Source organism: Martes martes, assembly GCF_963455335.1.
Source record: "Martes martes genome assembly, chromosome: 1".
In the NCBI taxonomy this organism is placed as follows: Eukaryota; Metazoa; Chordata; class Mammalia; order Carnivora; family Mustelidae; genus Martes; species Martes martes.
Window position 1 is genome coordinate 60,306,600 of NC_137888.1, and position 22,276 is coordinate 60,328,875.

The window sequence follows — 22,276 nt, forward strand, 5'->3', positions numbered from 1 at the left end:
GACAGTTTCACTGACTTCTGTCTTCCTCAACAATCTGATAAATCTGACTCCCGTCCCACCTTTCACTTCTGCATTTAGGTAAATCTGGCTATTCTTCCTGCAAATAGATACTGTGTTCAAGACCAGGCCCTTCCTCCAACCACACAGAATTCTACACCCTTGCATTGCAATTTCTGTAACTAAATCATTGCCTTTGCCACTACTGTTCCTGCAGTCTCTTGGCAATTTTGGTGTATTCAGGACATAGCTGCCAAGGCCATCTTTCTTCTTGGTTGAGTCTTTCTTTAAAACAAAAATTCTTGCAATTCTTTTTCATCAAACTCTATGTATCCCCTTGGGGTTTATTTTTCTTTGGCTCCATTCTTGGTCTGGTTCTCCTTCACTTTTTCTATGTTCGGTCCCTGCTTTTCACTCGATTTGCCCTTTGTCTCATTTGAGGGAATCAGCTTTCACACCTTCTTTCAAACCACTCTGTATATTTAGAATGGTTTCTCAAATAATATAAAATTTATAATATTTATGAATAAATGACACAATGCCAAGATATTCTGTCTCTTCTTTCAAATAACATCTGAAGACGCACCTGCACCACTGAGTTCTATATTTAAGATATTGAATAAGTATCATTCATCCATCTGTTTTCATTCTGTCTTGCATTTTTCAGGACCTGCTTCAGAGTTGTATTGTGAGGTCTTTGGGGCTAGAGACTGTCTGGCATAGTTCACAAACTGGCCTTTGCTCTGTATATTCATATTTCTTTGACACATAATAAATAATAATAAGAGCCCACTGTGCATTTTTACATTCCACTCATAAGTCCCTGGAAAAAGGAAAACTAATAAACAGGGATTATAATAGAAACGCTGAGACAAAACTAACCTCTTACCAGGTTTTGCTACAGTAACATAGACTTCTATAGACCGATATTCTAATAAATAATTACCTACTTAAGTCATTTGTAAATTGTTCCTTTGCCAACATTATGTATCATATCAAATGCCTATGTGGTTTATAGGACAGGGAAAAACAAGTAGAACATTACAGCTATGTGGGGGATCAGAGCAAAAGCAGCAAAATAAGAGGTTTACTCTGCTGGGTGCGCAGTTTGTAAGAATTAGTCTCACAAGTAGAACTACTTGACAGAAAATGTGCCTGCTCTCCAGCTTCCCCGCTCCCCTCCCCTTTCCCTTCAGCACTCCACAGCTCTTTTCAATAATGAAAGACTTTCTTTCTCTTTTCCTTTCCTCCCTCCCTTCCTCCCTTCCTTCCTCCCTTCCTCCCCTTCCTCCCTCCCTCTCCCCTCCCACCCCCTTCATCCCTCCCCTCCCCTTCCCTTCCTTTCTTTCCTCTTTCTTTCCCTTCTTCTCTCTATTCTCTTTCTCTCTCTTGATCTCTTCTTTCTTAAATTTCAGGTGGAAGTATATAATTTTGTGTGAAAAATCTGTTTTCCTGTGAATATAACAAATGTTCTGCTTGAAGCTGCTCTATTAAAATGGCACTATGTCTAACAAAAAAGGGGGACTGGGGGCGCCTGGGTGGCTCAGTGGGTTAAAAAAGGGGGACTGTACTTAATGCCTGGAGCGCCTCCTTATTTATCTGCAGATGAGCCACATTTAAATTCCAGTCTAAAGTGAAAACCAAAATGTGCCCATTGACTTGTTACTTCAGTGGCCACTAGATGGCAGGTCCAAAAATCTGACTGGGGCCTCACTGGAGGGCAATTCTTACGTGGGAAATAGATTTCGGGCACTCAATCTGGTACTGGTTTATCAATAAGTCTCTTCTCTTTGGTGGGTAAGACAATATCCACATTACTTCACGGGGAAGCATTTTAACAGCAAGGTCTGTAGAGTACTGTCATCACAATACTCACATACCCAGATGCACGTCATCTTGGGACTTTCAACAACAAACATTCTCAGGTCTGGTATTTATAAATGTTCAGCTGTATTTCATTACCTAATGGTCTTTGTCATGCCTTGCCATAATCTCAAAGATATAAAAAGTCATTGTCTAACCTGCCTCTGTAGGAACACATGGAGAAGACTCTCAAATAAGGGGCGCCTGGGTGGCTCAGTGGGTTAAAGCCTCTGCCTTCGGCTCAGGTCATGATCCCGGGGTCCTGGGATCGAGCCCCACATCGGGCTCTCTGCTCAGCAGGGAGCCTGCTTCCCTCTCTCTCTGTCTCTGCCTGCCTCTCTGCCTACTTGTGACCTCTGTCTGTCAAATAAATAAATAAACAAATCTTTAAAAAAAAAAAAAAGACTCTCAAATAGGTGGGCAGGCAATACACAGAGCTGGACTCTGTACCACTTAATATATACTTATCAGTAGATCCAATTGAGTATTTTATATTTTGGTATATACCTTTCTAGGTCTGTACCTGTATCTATATCTTCTTTTCTTCTCTAAAGATTTTATATATTTAGTTCAGAGAGAGAGAGAGAGAGAGAGAGAAAATGAGTGGGAGGGAGAGAGAATTGTAAGCAGACTCCACGCTTAGCACAGAGCCTGACGCGGAGCTCCATCCCACGACAGCAAGATCACGACCTGAGCCAAAACCAAGAGTTGGATGCTTAACTGACGGAGCCACCCAGGTGCTCCTATATCTATATTTTCTATACCAGAGTCTGACCATATATTCACATTGTTTTGGAAAAAAGAATGTTTATCTATGAGACCTATTATTTAATAGAAAAAAATAAGCCTCATGACTGAAACTGACATGAATAAATTTAGGACAAATTCTTTGTTGTACCCAGTATCATTTCCATTTTCTTGCATTAAAAGGGAGGCTTCGAAAAGTGGATCTTATGAGACCATAAAAGAAGTCATTCTGAGGCAAATTATTATAAAGATAGACTGAATCCCTCCCTTAATAATTTTTTTATCTTTTTTTTTTTTTGGTTAGCAGATTATCCTGATATAAGTGATTTCATTACATGGACACTGAACACTTTTATTTATCTTTTAATTAAAGAATTGACCTTATGATTTTTAAAAGTAAAGAATCACAAGTTCTAAGATAATTTATCATTCTCACTTAAGAAAATATGTTCTAAAGTCAATTGTATTTTTGTACAAAAGCTGTGACATGCATTCTGATATACATTTTAGCATTGATACCAATTAAAATTTTATAACAATGAAAGCAACACAAACTCAATTATAGCCATCCAGCTCACTCACCACTAACCTTTGGTTCCCTCTTTCCTTTGAAATTAAGGTAAAAGACTGACATTAAACATGCTGATTTCATCTATGCTGGCTCTGTATATTTGGACTTGAGACATGAGAAGAAGAGGACGTATACAGTGGCCCTCAGATTAAAAAAAAAAATTCTTTTTCTCATAAGAAGTACATATGGACTATCCTGATTACCAAAGAAGAGATTTTACATCACTACTAGCTAACTTCCTTTAGTTTGGCAGTGGAATTTAAAATACAATGACAGAAACAATTTATGATGAAGCTCCATGGTTATTTCTACATAATTGTGGTGATTGGAATTTAATCCTCACTCCTCTCCCACAAATATTCTACAACTTGTACCTCCCTCATAGAAAGAGCTCTGGAACGGCAGCTGAGGCCTGGGTTCTACCCTGGTTTCAACAATGCCTCACGGAGTGAGACCCAGAGGGCATGGGCTCCCCGGGCTCTTCTTCCTTACCTCTGAAATAAAAATTTAAAAAAGCCTATGATTCCTCTCTGCTTTAGCATTTAATATCCAGTGAAGTAAACTAGTATGCATTACAGATTTTTTTTTCTCTGAAATAGATGAATTTTCTCAGATGAGAGAACAATGTTGTTGTCAAGGAGCGAACACGGAAAGCTAACACGTCCCTACCGCCATTGTGGACCCTACCCATTGAGGTGAAATTGGAATAGCTCATTCCTTCAACCCTCCCTTTTCCCATTCTGTATCACTCTTCCATGGACTCCCCCATTGCCACTAAGTCTAAATCATACCCCTGGGACCTTCCCTGAGCCCAGGCAATCTCTGGCTAATATGAAAAAGCCCTCTGCTTTTCCTCTTGGGCACATAGCTCAATTCCATTTCCCAGCCCTCTGTGCAGGTGGCTACAGCCTTGTGACCAAATTCTGGCCAGTGGGATGTCAGCAGACATGACATGAGCTACTCCTGCCCTACCCCTCACCCCTCCCCCCCCAAAACAATCCTTTGCAATTATTGCTCTTTCTCTTTAACAGTTTTCTGACTGGAAGTCACATCCAAGGTGACCTTGGAAGCTGCGTGCTATGGATGACAGAATCCCTGCCAATCTGGATCCTTGGCCAGTCTTTACATGAGCAAAAGAGAAACTTCTATTGTTTATGTTTATTGTTTATGTTTATTGGTTATGTTTATTGTTTATGTCTTATAAAAGCCAATATTATCTTAACTAAGAATTCCCCTAAGCCAGAAATTGACTCTCTCTCCAGACACTGTACTTATGTTTGTTTGACCATGTTTTCATCATGTAATGAATTCTTCACTGGTGTGTAAGATCTTCAAGGACAGTACAAGTTTTACTCACTTTCTCATCCTCCACAGAACTCTAGTTGAAAAAACGTTGAATAGAACATAACTATTTGGAAATTAAAAAATTATAAAATTATAATTTTAATTATAAAAGTGGTTAAAAAAAAACAACAACCCTAGCTTTTTTGTCTTCTCCCATTTAGGTAGGGATGATGGTTTTTTCTGGTGTAGAAATGTTATTATGATATCCACAGCCTCTTAATGTAGTTTGTGGACTACCTTCCTAAGAACTGTGCTCCCCAAATAAAGTGCACATTAAATATTTTGAAAAGTTAAAACATTACCAAAGGAGGGTATAAGTGAAGGGATAAACTGAGAAACATGAGAACAAAGGGATTAAAAAAAAAATGTGAGTTCCACGGGGCCTCTACCACCATTACCGCTAATGAAATTATTGCTATAAACTATTATCTCAAAAGAGCACTGCACTTTTGGTACCTCTCTCAGTGTGAGAATTAACCTCTTTTGAGTCAAACTCTTTAGACATTTTCTGTTTTATTTTTAGTTGGCCTCACCACAGCCCCTCCCTGCAACACCTCACCCTTGGTTTCCTCAATACTAGCCTCATTTCCCACTCTCTGTCACTGACAATCCTCTCTTGTTTTTTCTTTGGCTCCACTTTCTTGTCCACTCCTTGAGTACTAGAATTTCCTTTTATTCTGCACTGGGTTTTCTCCTCACAACTTCTAGAATCATGTCATCCAGTCTTATATGGCTTCACCTACTACTTCCTGACAAGTAACTCCTGAATCTTTACCTCTAGCCTAGCACTTTTTCTGGAGCTCCAGATCTGTATTGTCTATGGTCCCTGGATATTTTAAGAAAATCTAAGCATCTTGCAGCAACCTTAAACACAAGTCCCAAATGAAAAGCATTACTTGCCTTTCTTGGCAAACCTCTTCTTTTTCCTTCCATGTTACCTCTCTTGGCAGATGACATCAAGTTAGACATTTTAAACTTTCCTAATCCACCTCTTCATCCCTTATCTAAATTAGCTAATTAAGTTCTAAATCCTAGTAAGTGTCTTTTTGGTTCTTTTGAGACTTTTAGCCTAGGTTTGAAGACTAGAAAACTGAAGGCCAATTAAAAATAGGACTTTTTTTACCACAATGTCAGAGACTTACTACTTACTAAATTTCTTCACAAAAACATATAAAAAAGGCAAGAAGGATGAAATGACAAAAAAAAAAAAAAAGATTTTCATACCCTTCCATCATATCTAAGTTACACTATAAACCAGCAGAGAACCATGAGAGTGAACATTCTCACATTCCATTTCTCAAAATTGGGACTGATTTAAAACAAAATTGAATAAACGAAAAGAAGGATTTTTGCAGAGGTGATAGGACGGGAGCTTTGCTCATCGCCATTCCTTTGGTAACTTCGCAAAAAAGATTTAAAGGAATGTCTCTAATGGCTAAACGCATAGAACCTCAAGGCCCATGGTTTTCATTCATTCCTGGATCTAACTACAAAGGCGCACATTTATTTTTAAGTGTTACGTTTTTCCACTGACATTCAAATGAGATTTCCCTTCATCTAATCAGTTGCTTTGATTTCTTGGTCCTAAAATTCATTCGTCAGTGTTTTCCTCAATTCTTCAACATCAGTAATAACTTCCTATAGCAACTGCGGTCCTTTTTCTTTCCCTGGTGATGTATTTATCATCTATTACACAAACCTCCTCTTTGCTTCCTCCCTTTGCACCACCAGCTCTAACATCTTAAATTTTCATTTGACATACTGCTTACCTAAATTATTTCATGTGTGTTCCCATCCATGGAAATTCATTTTTGTGTGACATAAATCCCTACCCTATTCTATTTCACAGTAATAAAACTTTATACTGAATTGCCAAAGAGATAGGTAACCAAGCACGCAGTTTAAATTAAGTGCAAGATACACATGTTTGAATATTCTGCTCTCTGTCTAAGATGTGTAGAGACAGGTCCTGTTTGTGTCTGAGCATTCTGTAATCTGACTCAAACTGCTGGAGTTAAATCATGTAAAAACACTTTTCTTGATTCAAAAGTAACTTCTGCTATGGAAAAAAAAAGCAGCACAGTAAGGAAATAATATGTGTATTAAAAAATCTCTTCTAAATAACAATTACAGCTGGATTCAGTCTATGAAAGATGCTCTATGACTTGAGCACAGGCCAGTGAGATTAAAACTCTTCCAGGGTTGGCATTCTCATTGATCGTTCTTCTTCAGTACTTTTAATGGTTTCTAGTCCTTGTCCACGCTAACCTTTGCTAGTTGTTGTAGCCATGGTAAATATCTTATTTATTGGATTTTATTAGCATTTCAAATTTTGACATTTGGAAAAGCAGAGTCCTCCCTCTTTTTCATCCTGTCATTTTTAATGTATAAGTGTCCAGGATTTTTCCACTTTTAAGTTTCTCTTTCCTAGCTTCAGAAGATTATAATTTTGGCAAGTCAGAATTACTTTGTTAATCTGTGGCCCCAACATTTCAGTTCCATACCACAAAATTTCAGTCAGAGGCATTATTCATGTGATTGAGGCATCAACGTTTACTTCGGCCACAATTATTCGGCAAATTCCTGGCGAAATAAGTTTTGGCTGAATCACCTATTGAATTATGTTGATTCTCCACCATTTTTGGTAATATGATAGTTATAATGCTAGACATTCACATAGCACTGTAAAGTTTTCAAAGTGCTGCCACAGAAGTAGTTCTGATCTCTCAGTATACATTGTGGCACAAGCAATCAGACAGTACACCCATTTTATAGATAAAGAAACACAGTAACAGAATATTATTCTGGAGCATGCATGGTAAGCAGCCAAGGCCAGCACAAACTCCTATTCCAGCGTTCTCTCCTCTACATCATGTTAATATTGTTTACTTATTCTTGCTTTTCAGATATCCTACCATCAGGCCCTCCTCTGACTGCACTGATACCATTCCTATCCTATCTACTTGATCTCTTCCTAGATTGTATCCACCCTTCTGGTTCACACAGCCCTCACTAGAGCTACTCAAGGACGATGCTTCATCCACATTTGCACCTTGAAGCCTCTGGTGAGATCCTCCTACGCATTTGCCCATTGACTCTGAGCTAGAAGTGTTCATCCTCTCTTAGTTGTAAACTGGTTTTGACCCACGCTTTTTAAGAATATGTTATAAATGTTCGTATTATTTGAGAGGAAGGCATTTCATCCATGTCACAAGTAGAAGAATGGAAAATCAGGAGAGTGAACAGCTTACTAAGAGTACCCAGTGAGTCAGTGACAGAGACATGAAGCAGAAAAAACACAAAGCCAGGGATCCTCGTGCTCAGGCTGCCCCTGTACCACACAGTCAGAGGTACTGGGACTCAGCAGCCTGTGAGGGCTGTGTGAGCAGCATGGACAGCGTTGCCACATCCCTTGCGTTGGCTACAATTATTTAAAAGAACTGTGGCAAACTGGACATTTTGTTCCCTTCTAATTTATCTGTGTTCCTGTAGCCATGTCTCTACTTCTAAACACTAATCACTTCTCTAGGTGAGCTTAAGTACCTAATTATTAAGAGCCCTCCAAATTTCTAGTGCCATCTTCAATACAGTTAGTGCTCTTTCTGTCCCATTTGCCCCCTGTGCTTGGTACTGAATCAGAACAGCAAATATCCCTAATGAGGAATCATGATACAGGATTAAATTTACAAATTAAGCAATTCCTTTAGCTTTTTTTATGTCAATTCCTTTCATCTTGGAATCCCCACCCTCCATTTGCTTAAAATACATCCCACTGTGAAACTAAAAAAAACAATGCTGTTATGACAATTCAAAGAGAAATACTGAAACCTAGAAGAGACTCTTGTCACCTGTAAGGTCTGGCATATAGCATCAGATAACTTAGGCTCCCAGGGAATGGTAGGACAATACATTAGCAGATTTAACATTAATCTCCAGAATCCCAGATTTATTTCCTGTCCAGGTTAAGTGCTCTTTTGATTATTATAGCAAAAAATAATACAAAAAATCGATTACAACCATTAATGGAGGCTTAAAATATTAACTTCCATAGCTTTAACCCAATATCTATAATTAAATGCAAAAAAGCTAAGTTAATGCAATGTTAAGGTTGAGCTTCTAATTGCACAAAAGTCATGAAATTTAAAATGAAGGTTTCTAGTGCCACTCTCTGTCAGTTCTACAACACTCCTCACATGATTTTTTACAATATATGTTTAACTTAAATGTGTCAGTGATGGAATTCCTTGGAAAGAATATAAAACACAATAGATTAGGATTGAATTTGTAGATGTCTGCTTAGAGTTTTATGTAACCAACAACACTAGGAAAGTGCAATTATTTTTAAATTATGATGCCCCATTTGAGCGATTACCATAGTCCAGTTTAGGAATTTACCCATTTCCCCTATAAATCCTTTAACCTTAGCTTCCGATTACAAACTACCCATCCCCAAGAGAAGGAAAGAGAATTTATATTTAAAAATGAACAAACAAACGAACAAAACAACCTGTGGGCTGTGATAGTACACGTGGGCCAGTTCTTTCAACACATGACAAAAAGTATTCATGGAGGACTATTACTTAAGAAGAATCAGTAACTCAGACTGCTCAGGTTTATGGACACATCTAATAGAATAAGCAAAGGGTCTAGAGATGGGTAGATAAGGAGTCAGACCTTCTAATGCTACCTACCAGCCACGATGACTTTGGGCAAATTACTTGCCAGCCAAGGTGACTGACTTTGAGCAAGTTACAAGAGTAATCATACCCACTTTATAAGATGATTATGAAGATGAAATGAAGTAATATACGTGATGCAGGCTTTGCAAAGCTCTCCTGGAGTTTATAGCACCACAGCAACTATTAACATTAAAGAATGAATACTCATAATTTAACTATCACGTAGCTATCCATGGGGCACTTCTGAAACACCAAACAATGATCATGGAAAATTCATTTTATTAAAAGGTACGTAGAATTTTTTTCATAATAGTTTCCTAAGGTTAGGTATGTGTCTATGGCTTACTACTGAGTGTCCAGATATGTCCAATACATAATGCATGGAGGTATATCAGCTACTTCTGAAGGCAGGTGAGTGAAATGAATTCTTGAATATTGGGCTTCCATGTCCAACATTTTCTTCAAATTTTATGAAACATTTGTGTCTAAACAGAGAAGAATATGCTGGGTAAATTCTAGTCCAACAGGCAATTTCGACAGAAAGTTTTAAATCATAAATATGAGGGCTTAAAGCTAAAGTGCCACCTCAACCAAAACAATAATACAAACTCCTAAGTGCATTCTGGCAGGAATGAACACAAGCAGCAAAGCCTGTTGTGGACGATGCAGAGCCCAGGAAGGTAACCAAGTGAGTAAACAGCTAAGGCAGGATTATCCTCATTTGGGAGGAATCCATTCCAGACAGGAATTAAAGGGGAGGGGGTTTGGGAGGGAGAATGGAGGTTGGGGGGAAGGGGTTTTGCATCTGAAAGCAGCTAAGTTATCCTGTAGAATGAAAAGGAAATTTGTTTTTCCCTGTCAACAGTAATCTTGTTTGAGGTCTAGCAGACTGGTACACAAAAGATACATGTGTTCCACCTACTTGGTTTTTCTCCTTTGGCAGTGAGGTACACAGGCAGGGTTCAGGTGAATCAGACCCACTCAGAAATAACACAGCCAAATTCCCTTCCAAACATATAAATACTGATTCCTCAATAGCTTTATTCAATAGACAGATAACTTATTGCATAGTTCCTGGCACATTCACAGCCAGGATTTGCTCCGGGGACTACAATGAAAAAAAAGAGGGGGGGATTCAAATGAAAGGCAGAGGTATCTATACTGAAACCATGAATCACAACTGATAACAATGACTGAAGCCAAAAAATCTCACACACATACAGTACCCAGGAAAACATAAACAATCAATTTTGTAATTGAAATTAAGAAATTAATCAATACTTTCTGAGTCCTCTTAGCTTCTCCTGTCTTAAATAAATGGTGTAGAGGAGATTTTGAACAGAGGAACAGGGGGAAGAATTGGATCGGTGAGGTCAGCATCACGTATCATCTTCACTACCTATGATATGGACCAAGTTGTCTACCTCTTGGCACTTCATGTTCTAAACAACAAGTAGTGAATTCACTATAAAATCTTTAGGTGATATAAATTCTATTAGAAAATGGGCTGTTGGGGCACCTGGGTGGCTCAGTGGGTTAAAGCCTCTGCCTTCGGTCCAGGTCATGATCCCGGGGTCCTGGGATCGAGCCCCACATCGGGCTCTCGGCTCAGGGGGAACCTGCTTCCCTTCCTCTCTCTCTGCCTGCCTCTCTGCCTACTTGTGATCTCTGTCTGTCAAATAAATAAATAAAATCTTTAAAACAAACAAACAAAGAAAATGGGCTGTTTCCAGAATAAGCCAAGGACTATAGCTGTCTACACCCAAAGACTTATATTTCCCAAGCTTTTAAACAACATCAGCATATATTTATAATAATACAGTTTACACTTTTAAGACCAAGAAAAAAGGTAAGGTTTCAATCGTCATAAAAATAGAAACGAAAGTAACAACTATTTTTTAAGAAAGGGAAGAGTTCTCTTTTTATAATACCGTAAGTCAAAAGTCTTTTGTAGTCTTTTTCTTTAAATATTTTCGTGTAAAATTTACCTTTGAGAGCTAGCATGAAAAGTCTCAGAAAACAGATAAATATTGTTAATTTAAACACTTCCCTTCTCACTCTAGGAAACCTTACCAACTAAATGACAAACAAATTAGAAACCATTCATTCATTCATTCATTCAGGAACTATTTATTGAGCACCCACTATGTCGGCACCAGGCAAGGCCGTGAACAAGAAAGTCCAGGCCTCCACTCTCACAGACGGTGTACAACACAATCTCCTACCATCACTGAGGAAACACTAGCCATAGTTAGGCTTATTGAGTTTGGTCATAGAGATAAATGAAGTTCAAAACAGTGAACATATAAGTTTCAGCTCATTAAAGAATTTTTAAAGTAATAGTTTACTTGTACCATTTTAAGTGTTTGTTTACAAATTATCTTCTTGCTAATATTCTGAGCACAACAGAGCCATTTTTGAAATAATGAAAGCAAATCAATAAAAAAACCATGATTTGGGGGGAGGAAATCTCTGAAAAACAATCGGAGGGTTTTGAAGGGGAGGGAGCCTGGTAGTGGGTATTATGGAGGGCATGTATTGCATGGAGCACTGGGTGTGGTGCATAAACAATGAAATCTGTTACACTGAAAAGAAATTAAATAAAAAAAATGAAAAAAAAATAAAAAAAATTTAAAAAAAAGGCACATTACCTAAGGCCAATAAAGTTATGTGATATGCTCTTAAAAATGAGATTTTCAAATGTGTAGGGTATCTTCCAGCTATGTTAAAAACTCTGTGACTCATTCATTCAATCTGTATTTACTTAGTATCTAGAACATGGGAGATAGTATCTCTAGTAGCTAATTTTATCCAACCATAAATTTAGAAGAACGACTACCTACTTCATGTGGCTATCATGAAGAAATCCTGACAGAAAACTAAAATGAAATGGCTCATGAAGTTGATGCATATATTAAAATACAAGAATTCTGCTCACACCTGTTCTTTGTCCTTGGGATGGCATCATCTATAAGTGTCCCTGTATACGAAGGAGGGAAAACCTACTTTGGATATTCATACTCCTGGCTAGGCAAGTCAAAAAAGAATAGGAATTCTGTTGTTACTAGATGGTCTGGATGCCACCGAAGAACAACTTATGGCCTTCTGTATATAACCAAAAAGGGCTGCTAGTATCTTGAAAGTATTCAGAATAGAAGCCACTTACAAAAGCTCTTTTCAGGGTAATTTGGAAATTGTCCTCAGGACTTTTAGTCTCCTACATAAACTACAATTTGTATACCACTTTATAGCTTGTAAAATGCTTTCATGTTCTTTGTGTTGTTTAGTTGGAAGGCAGCAGTGTGGGGATTCAGACCATAGTCACTGGCACCAGAGAGATCAGGGTATTTATCAAAGACACTTACATACGTGTATACCCTGTGTAAGCCACTTGACCATTTTAAGCCTTGATTTTCTTATTTGTAAGTTGGGGAAAATAATACCTACATTCCAGTGAAGTAAAGGTTAGATGTGGCATAAAGTGTTATTATCATTGATAATCTCTTGCACGGACACCAAGTGTTTCTCAATAGGCTGCTTTTCTTCATCAGGTTGGAGGAAGGCGGTCTTTCTCATTACTTAAGAATACACAATCCAAGCCTCTGGTTAAGGTAATGTTCTCTTCAAATCTTAGATGTGAACCATCTTCCTAAAATGGTTCTCTAGTTCATGGCCAAAAAGGCCTTTCCATATACTCTCAGAAAGTTTTTCTTTGGGAGCAAGATATAAAATTTAATTCTAGTTCTTCCTTAACAGTAGAACTATATTCCCTGAAGTAACCCATGCACTGCCATCAGCTTTTATTAGGTGGGCTAAAATAGGGTCAGAAGGAGATTTCCTTACGTAACAGTTGTCCCCATGGGACCATTAGGGAGTCTGTTAACATTAGATCCATAAAATTGATGGCCTCTCTCCTTTCCTGATTCATTGATACATCTCAAACATTGGGCTGGCACAATGAAAGCAAAATAGTACATTTTGCACAGTGTAAAGTGGTGGGTGTGGATGTTTTGGGAGCCAGTCAGTCTCTGGCAGCTGACTGAGTCACACTTGTGCTTTGTTGCCCACTTACATCTTCAGAGAGCAGCTTGGGTGGGGATGCTTGTCAGATGTGCTCATTTAAGGAGAAACCCATCTGAATATGATCGCAACATTTGGCAAGCTTCCTCTACCAAATAGTGAACCTGCCCCACTTGCCTCTGAGAACTACTGCTTGTCCAGGAAACGTAGGACTTTCGACATTCTTCACAAAATAGAACACGTTCAAGGCCTTCCAACTCAATACCCTGCCTGAGAGTCTCGAGTACTTTACCTGTTCCTCAAATATTTTTAAGCTCCTGGTCTGGACCAGTAGGTTATGGATGTACAGTGAGTCCTTCTGCAACATACGACTATTTCTAGTCACAACCGAAGAATCCAAATGTCTCACTGAGATCTGATGGTCACATACTTCATTAAGAAGTCAGCAGCAAACATTTGCTGAAGAAGTTTTTTTTTATGCAGAGTTCTGTATCATACTTAAGAAAATGCTCTCTACTCCCTTAAGAGGCTTATAATCTTGTTGGGAATCAAGCAATAACATAGTCTATATGGGCAAAACTGCTTAACACTTCCAGAGCAACACAAAAGTGAGTGTGCACAGAATGCATTAACTCTTTAGGGTAATCAATAGGATAAAAAGATGTGGAAGGGAGTGGTGGACATACATTTTCTGAAGTGAGAGAGAAGAGCATCATACAGTGGAGAGAGAGCATAAACAAGGGCAGGGGAGTGGGAAAGGGTGAATCCCCCAGCTTGGCTAAAGCAGGGTAATGAAGAACAGAAGCATCACTGCAGGTCCATTGAGATAGAGGGGGGACAGACTCACCTGGCTCACAAAGATGGCCAAGATGTCCAACTGAAACTCTTGTTCATTCTACTTTAGAGGAAACAGAAGGTGATAAGGACCTTAGAGTCTGGGAAGAAAAAGAGGCCAAGGAGAATAACTCATAACAGAAGAACTTTACAGCCAGAAGAAGAATTTGGATTTTAATTTATATGTAGAATGAAGCAGTGTAGATTCCTAGGTCAAGAAATGAGATAAGGAAAATGATGGTGGGAACAATCATTTTAGATGCTTAAAGGTTTTATGAAAATATCCTGAAGGAAAGGTGGCCTATTTCTAAATTCAGAAAGGAGATAAGGGCCACCTTTTCCTAGGCTCACTGGGATGTACTGGAAATGAAAAGAAAGAGGTCAACTGAAGAGATATTTTTGAGGGAGAACTGGCAGAATTTAGGGACTGACTGAATGGGGAGTGAGGGGCAAGAGACTTTAATTTATATATTTTGAAAGATTTTATTTATTTATTTATTTGACAGAGAGAAACAGAGAGAGAGAGGGAAACAAGCAGGGGGAATGGGAGAGGGAAAAGCAGGCTTCCCGCTGAGCAAGAAGCCCAATGAGGGGGCTCGATCCCAGGACCCTGGGATCATGACCTGAGCTGAAGGCAGACACTTAACGACTGAGCCAACCAGGTGCCCCGAGAAGAGACTTAAAATGATCCTAGTGCTAGGGTCTAAGGAAAGGGTGTCATGGACAGTAACTGGGAAAGAAAATGGCTAAATGGATGGCTGGAGTGGAAGATGCTTTAGGCAGTGATGGGATATTTAAAAATTAGGGGTGTGTGTGTGTGTGTGTGTGTGTGTGTATGTGTAAACTACAGACATGCAGGTCAGATTTGTGGGTAATGCCTCCTTTCCCCTAAAGTTATGTAACAGCTACAACTTTCATTAAATTACCTAATTCTTTATTAAAGAAGTGTTTATTAAATGTGTATACTATATGTAAGGTTTACAAGATGATGATGCGTAAGGCTTACAGTAAGAACATATAAAAGTTCCACCACTAAACGGAAAATGGTTTAAATGTTATTGCAACATTATTTAAAAGGTGCATTTTCATTTTTTATACTATTTTCTATTGTTTGTAATGCTTAAGCCAGACATAGTAGTGCTGAGATATGCCATCACAGGACAATTTATAATCAAGTAATTTTTCTTAGGGTACTTGGTTATCTTCTTTTTTCTCAAATAGCATTTATGCATTTACATGAAACCAGTGAATAAGGTGTCTTTACAGTAGGTTTAAATTTATATGCAGACCAGCCCTGATCAAAAACCATGTGGTTCCCTGTAAGGGATACATGTGTATGTGCATATTCTACGCCTCCCTCAGATTTGGGGCTTATTGCCGTGGAATCAGAAGTACTGTTGATTATATGTGGATTCCTGCTTGTTTGGGGGTGAGAGGAAAAAGGAAAATTCATGCTTATTTTGCACAAAGCACTGTGCAGGAATCCAAGGGCTGTAGCTTCTGTTCATCCTTTATTCAGGTACGATGAAAACTTGTGGCAAGTCTTCCAGCAGTACTGATCTCCTACATCATCTCACTTATCTCATGCAGCTGATATCTAAGGAACTAGAGAGGTCCAGGAGATCAGTTAGTCTCAAAATTCAGTTCATCCACAAGTGCACCAAGAGGAAACGAAGTTTCAAAAATATGGCTGGATTATTTCTTAAACAATAATACAAAGCAAAAGAAGCACAGGAAATGTTTGCAGGAATCTCATTCCTTCCTAATTATTAAGACCTGAAACCTATATTAAAGAAAACCAGCTATGGATAAGAAAATCACTTCTTCACAGTGGTTAAAGGAAAAAGTACCCAAAGAAATAAATAAACATATGAAACCCTCTAAATATACCAAGGAATGACTGTATTTATTTCTGACCTTTGGCTACTGAGAAAACACAAAGGATGACAATTCTATAGCTATTCTATATAACGGCAGATGTTCCTCTTATTCAAGGAAACAAAATCCCTTTAAGAATTTTCATTAAACAGGGCACCTGGGTGGCTCAGTGGGTTAAAGCCTCTGCCTTTGGTTCAGGTCATGATCTCGGGGTCCTGGGACCGAGCCCCGCATTGGGCTCTCTGCTCAGCAGGGACCCTGCCTCCTCTCTATCTGCCTCTCTGCCTACTTGTGACCTCTGTCTGTTAAATAAAAATAAATAAAATCTTAAAAAAAAAAGAATTTTCACTAAATATCTATCCAACCAAAGAGACTTTTGGGTTCATTTTAGATAATCTTATTCACCAGTCCTTATAACTACAAATAATACCTTTTCTTAAGCAGGCCACATTGTATGTTCGCGTGTTAAATGCTTTCTTTAAGATAGATTCAGTGTTAATTTTGTAGTGTATGACCTAGTAGAGTGGGACAATTATATTTAACAATTCTTCTATCAGTCCTATATTTCTACCTACTTTACTAGAACATTACCAAATTAATGGCAACATCCTGTTGAACGTTCAGTGTATATCCTCACTGCTGAGTTTTTTCACCAGGGTAGTATTATTAGTACCATGATGGCTCCTCATATCTTAAATCCATGCAGTACAATCCATTCTCTACTACAGCATCATTTCCTTTTTGTAAACATAAATTTGGCTTTCACGCAGCAATTTCCACCAAACTATAAAAGTGCTAATGATGCCCGATTTAGGACATAAACAATTTACTACTGTCCTCCTCTGAGCCTTCCCTTTTCTCATTTCTCTAATCATCATACTAAGAATATTCTTTCCTAGAAAGCTGTGGGCAGGGTTGATTCCATAACGAGTTACAAGTTGATTATTTTTAATTTTTATTTTTTTTCACTAATGCTGATATTAGACTTTGGTGAACTTATATAAGCTAAGCAGTGTATCTCAAACCTGACATTTTTCTTGTTTGAGTGATGGACTCCAACCATTCCATTTCCACTATTTTGCTTTTATCACTGTGCTTCTTCAGTTTTCCCTCCACAAAATATTCTTTCTACTTGTATATAACTGTATCTTCTTTAATTGTTTTCCTTCACTTATCACATTCAATCTTATTTTTCTTATGCAATTAAAATATTTCCTGGGTACATTTTAGTTCAATGTTTATTGTACTTATATCACTATTCCATAGTTTGGTTGGTGACTTGCACAAAACATATATGTTTATCTAACTGATTCACATTCACTGTAAATGCATTGAAATCCGAATTGCGAGTCAATTTGTCTATAGCTTTGTGTGAGCATGATACCAGACAAGTCTGTCCTTCTTCAATTTTATTTCCTTTTCATTTATGGGGGAAGCCTTGAGGACAACAAATATATAGTTTTAGCTTTCTAGTTTTTCATTTTCTTTCTTTCCTTCTTTCTTGTCTCTAAGGATTTTCGTTCACCCTTTAGGAAGAAAATTATAATATCTTATTTTCTGGTCCCATTCTTAATCTCTTAATTTTCTTCCAGTTTGTGTATTTGTTATCCTTTTAAACAGTCATAATTTATGAGTTATCTTTTGAACATACGGAGTCTTAAGATGATTTTTTAAAAGAGGATCTGGAGTAAAAGATGCCTGAGCATCTGAAACAAAGGGAGCTTATAGACTCATAAGGATTAAAAATTATTTTCATTGTCTAATTTAAAATTTAAAGATGTTTTTATTTATCAGTCTGTCTTAAGTAGTATGGGAAACTCTCAAGAAAAATTTCTCTTTCCATGAAAGAGATTCAATTGTAGTTAAAAAATTTATTGAGAATCTCCTCTAAGATTTCATACCAAGTAAAGTTATTTCACTTGAGGAATTATACTTCACAAATGGATGAGACAAATTACAGATGATGATGCAAATTAAATAATAAGTTTCAGAAAACAAAATTTCACCAAAATTTTGTTGGGGGGCATTTTTAGGAAGAATGACTTTTGCTACAGAAAGAGGTGAAGAGAATTAGGTAGAAAAGCTTCATAAAAGGAGTGGCATTTGAGATGGGTCTGAATATTTGACAGAAAGAAATGAAGATGGGGTGTATACAAACAACCAAGTAAAGAGTGTTAGATCAAAAGTGGGCTATTCAGAAAGAAATGCTCTTCTATGGAAACCATAGATAATATTTTGGATTTTATTTTTATAAATTATTCTAAGTAAAGTTGCCACTCACCCCATGGCATTCATGTAAAACATTCTTCCAGCCTAATAATGGCACTACTTTTGAAGTCAGAAAGGATGTAAGTAGATGTAACAGTGTGACTAGACAAACCCTGATTGTGCCCAGATGTTTTTATAAACTTTTCAATATGGTCTTCAAGGAAATACAACTCATACAACTTTTATGGTTTTAGAATACTTTTAATTCTATAAATAAATGGAAACTCATCTGCAGCTAAAAACATGGATATTCTAGATACCTGGGTATCTACTTACTATTACAGCTTAACCATATCTTCTTATTATTTTGTCTGTAGCTAAAGTTCTCTGGGAATTGACATCAAGGGTTAGCATATCTAATCCAAAAAGATCACAAAGTCAAGGACAGTGACACCTTTCTAAAGTTTAACTTGACTTCTCCTGCTTTTTTATTTCTTTTAGTCATTTGATAATCAATTCTACATTAGAACCATTGAAATAATAGGAAAGTCACAGAGACTCAAGTAAATATTCCTATGGCCCGGCTCCAAACAGCTCCAAATTAATGGAGGAAATGGTTAAAGTCAAAAGAGCTTTTTCTCTGACATGGATTTCTAAACAATATAATTATGGTTCACTCCATGGTTATAAGCTTTAGGAGCTCCCACAAAAAAGTCTTTGCTGCAGATGTGGCCACTGGCTGCTCTACCAGACAATTTGATCTATGTTTGTAGTTGTTTTAAAACACATACATGCGTGTGTGTACACACACCCACACCCCCAGCCCCCCGCCACACACACACACTTACAATCTTCTTGTGTTTGGTAGAGTAAGACAAAGCTAGGCACAAAGGTCAGGTATTCCAATATGATCTCTCTCTATTTGCTCTTAAGGCAGAAGCTTAGAAGTTTGATACATGTGAACATGGTACCTATTACTTTGTATTAGATTTTTGCCCTCAGAATTATTGTTTTCAATAACACTGTTTAATATAAACATGGAAAATAAGTCCAAGTTCTACCACTGATAATGGGGTCACTAAAAGATGTGTTCTCAAGTTAGCTTCAAAAATTTACCTTCTCTCCAAATTATTTCATGGGACAGTTATATGGTATCTTGCCAATAAAACAACTGGGAGTAATGCCTTGTGTTCAATTGGGCTTTTAGACTTGAGAAGCAATCCAGTCCAAGACTTTACCATAGGACTGCCAAAACAACTGGATATTAGTGACACATACAAGTCTTAAAGAGCTCCACCACGTTGTATTCTATATAGATGTATGATGTGGTATCCAAAGTGTTAGTCAACACTTTATGAGCACAGTAGCTCAACTTTGATCAATTTCTGGCATGTATATTAGGTTATTTTGTAGAAAAAATATAACAGATTAAATCTAATTTAACTTTACTTTCCCCAAACAGGTAACCTCTTCTTACCATCCTTCTTAAAGTATTTCTTTGGTCTTTGGCAGATCAGTGAAAACAGAATTTTGTGTTTGATTATGTGTACATTTACTACCAATATACTGGGCCTCCTTTTTCTGGTGCTCTTAGGAATGGAATCTAGCTTTCCTAACCCAACTTTACTATTAGGCTGGTCAAATTTATTGTTTAAAACGAACACCATAAATTCACACTATAACTTATCTGGTACATTCCTTCTACTTGTGGTTTGAAAATGTGCTGTTCAGGACTGAAATGACTCAAATATAAAAAGATTTTATTTCAAGAGAAGCAAAGTCTCCACCATCAGTTAACTTTCCCTAATGGGATTAATACAGTGTACAAGTTTGGGAATGGGTAGGTGAGAAAAGGAAGGGAGAATGAAACTTATTCACTCCCTTCCTAGGTTCTGCAAAATAGTTTCCTTATTCCCACAATGTGACATTTCTCTTCCTTATTTCTAGCACAAGTCAGTAGCCTTAAAGATCTTCTACATAGAGGTTTGTGTCTTCACCCCCTTACAAAAACATAAAGATGAGCCTGTGAGAAAAAGATGTCTCCTGCTAAACTGTAGTACCAGCTTGAACAGCTGCCTAGCACAATTTTGAGGAGGTAGTCATAACCTCATACTACACTTTCTGTCCTTATCTGCTTCACAGATTTGAGGATGGGGGTCATAACTAGCTTATCCCTTTGGGTTAGAAAGCCTTTCCAGATGAGGTCATCATTTTCATTACTCTGTTTCTTTCTCTCTCACTAGAGTGTCTTTCTAGAGGCAACCAAGGACCTCTTTAGTGAAAATATTGAAGGCAGGGGATGCCCGGAATGATTAAAAGAAACAAAGCTTTCCCATAGCACTTGTCCTTTTCTCTGTAAGGAGATGAGGTAATATATAATCTCCTTCCTATATTACTCCACAAGGGCAGTTTGTGGGAGGAAGAGATGGATTTCTGGGAGTGAAATCCTACTACATAGCCAGGGTTATTTTCAGAAGGGCTTATCTTCAATACCCTCATTTCAGAATTGGTCTCTTTGCTCAGAGCAGTACCCCGATCAGCACTGAGAACCCCCATCCTCAAGGTAAGGAATGAAAGTCATTTCCTTGCTGTTGGAATAACTGATGAAGAAAAAGGAAGATTAAAAAACAACAACAACAACAACAAGAGATTCTGCTATTAAAAGGTGAAGCATATGAATAAATGTCAAATCTTTCTGCTACTTCTCACGTGGTTTGTGTGTGACACCTCTATTTGATTTTTGCTCTGCAGCTCTCACCCCTGACCATCCACACATGTAATCTGGACAGACAGCTGATTTGCTTATATATGAATTAAATAGCCTCAAGTGCAAGTAGACCTCTGCATCTTTTTAATACCCCCTTGGCTGCCTCACGTAGGAACAGTTACAGAGAATCTTACTGTAGGACATGGAATTCGCACTTGCCAAAGAAATCACTGCACGTGTAAATTAGAAACTAATCATCACTTCCTCTCTGGATACAGTGGCAGCTTTGCTTCAGAGTTTATGTTGAAATATACATTTTTATGAAATATTTCTCACTGTAGTCAGCATCAGTTTAGGAGTATCAAGCACTGAGTCCGAGTTCTAGCACACCAGGAAACCAGAGAGGGAACAACTGAAAAAAGGGAATTGACAGAGGCCTGGACTTTTCTTACACTTTAAGAAGCTAATTGTATTTGTAAATGCCTGCTTTAAAACCTGACAATTGTCAGTGACAACTGTCACTGCCAGGCTATTCCTGGGTTTCTTCATCATATATTTTTCCCCAAAGTCTCTCATAGAACTGAAGGGCTTCCAGAGATGAAAATGAACTTGACAATCATGTTGCAACTCAAACAGATACTGATTCTTTTCGTCACTTTTTAATTCATTGCAGATGGTGTAAATGGGATGTTTACTGGCTGGCAGGTAATGAGTCTTGTTGTAGATAATAGTGATGGACGGAATCTCATGCCTGTTGACAGCCTAGCATCTCAGCAGGTGTATGTGGCTATCACCCATTGCTTGCCAGCACATACAATATCGTGACAGGATGCAAAGTCAAGTCCATTTCCCCCAATAGAAGTGATGACTGGTATACTTGAATCTCACTGGGTCACATACAAGTTGCTCTGATTTTATCCTCACTGTCCACATGGGTAGACAGTCTAAGACGTGATCTAATGTCTATTGCTCTAAAAGGAAAATGTAATCTGTTTAAACATCCAAACACTCCTCTTCCCAGGTACCGCCATTCATCACAACTGTCAGTGCTTCTGTGGAAGAGTAATGACCCTCAGGCATGGGATAATGCTCCATAGGGGCCTTATGAATGCCACTGCCAAGCACAGAAATTGATCGGTTTTCAGTGGGGCTGGTATGTGCATCATGAAAGACCTGCACTTACTCACTAAATTACAAGTGGCTGTTTACCCCTTATACAATAAAGCCTGGGTTAGGGAGCCACAGACCCTGCTGATTTTAATTGTCCCAAACATGTGAGCACTAGATTTGGACTCGTCAGTGAGATAGATTTAAACAGCTTGAAACTGAAGTTAGATCAGAGTCATTCGAAAATACGTTGGAAGATAACACAGGTATTGTTGCTTTCCACTCCTTTTGCTTTTCCTTTTTTTATCCTCTCTCAATGGA

At 37.9% G+C, this 22,276-nt stretch overlaps 1 protein-coding gene across 13 annotated transcripts in view; it reads right to left on the reverse strand.

Annotated features, from left to right (window-relative positions):
* Positions 1–22,276, reverse strand: part of ZBTB20 (zinc finger and BTB domain containing 20) — a 774,313-nt gene that overhangs the window by 186,861 nt on the left and 565,176 nt on the right. The gene's annotated exons all lie outside the window — the stretch shown is intronic.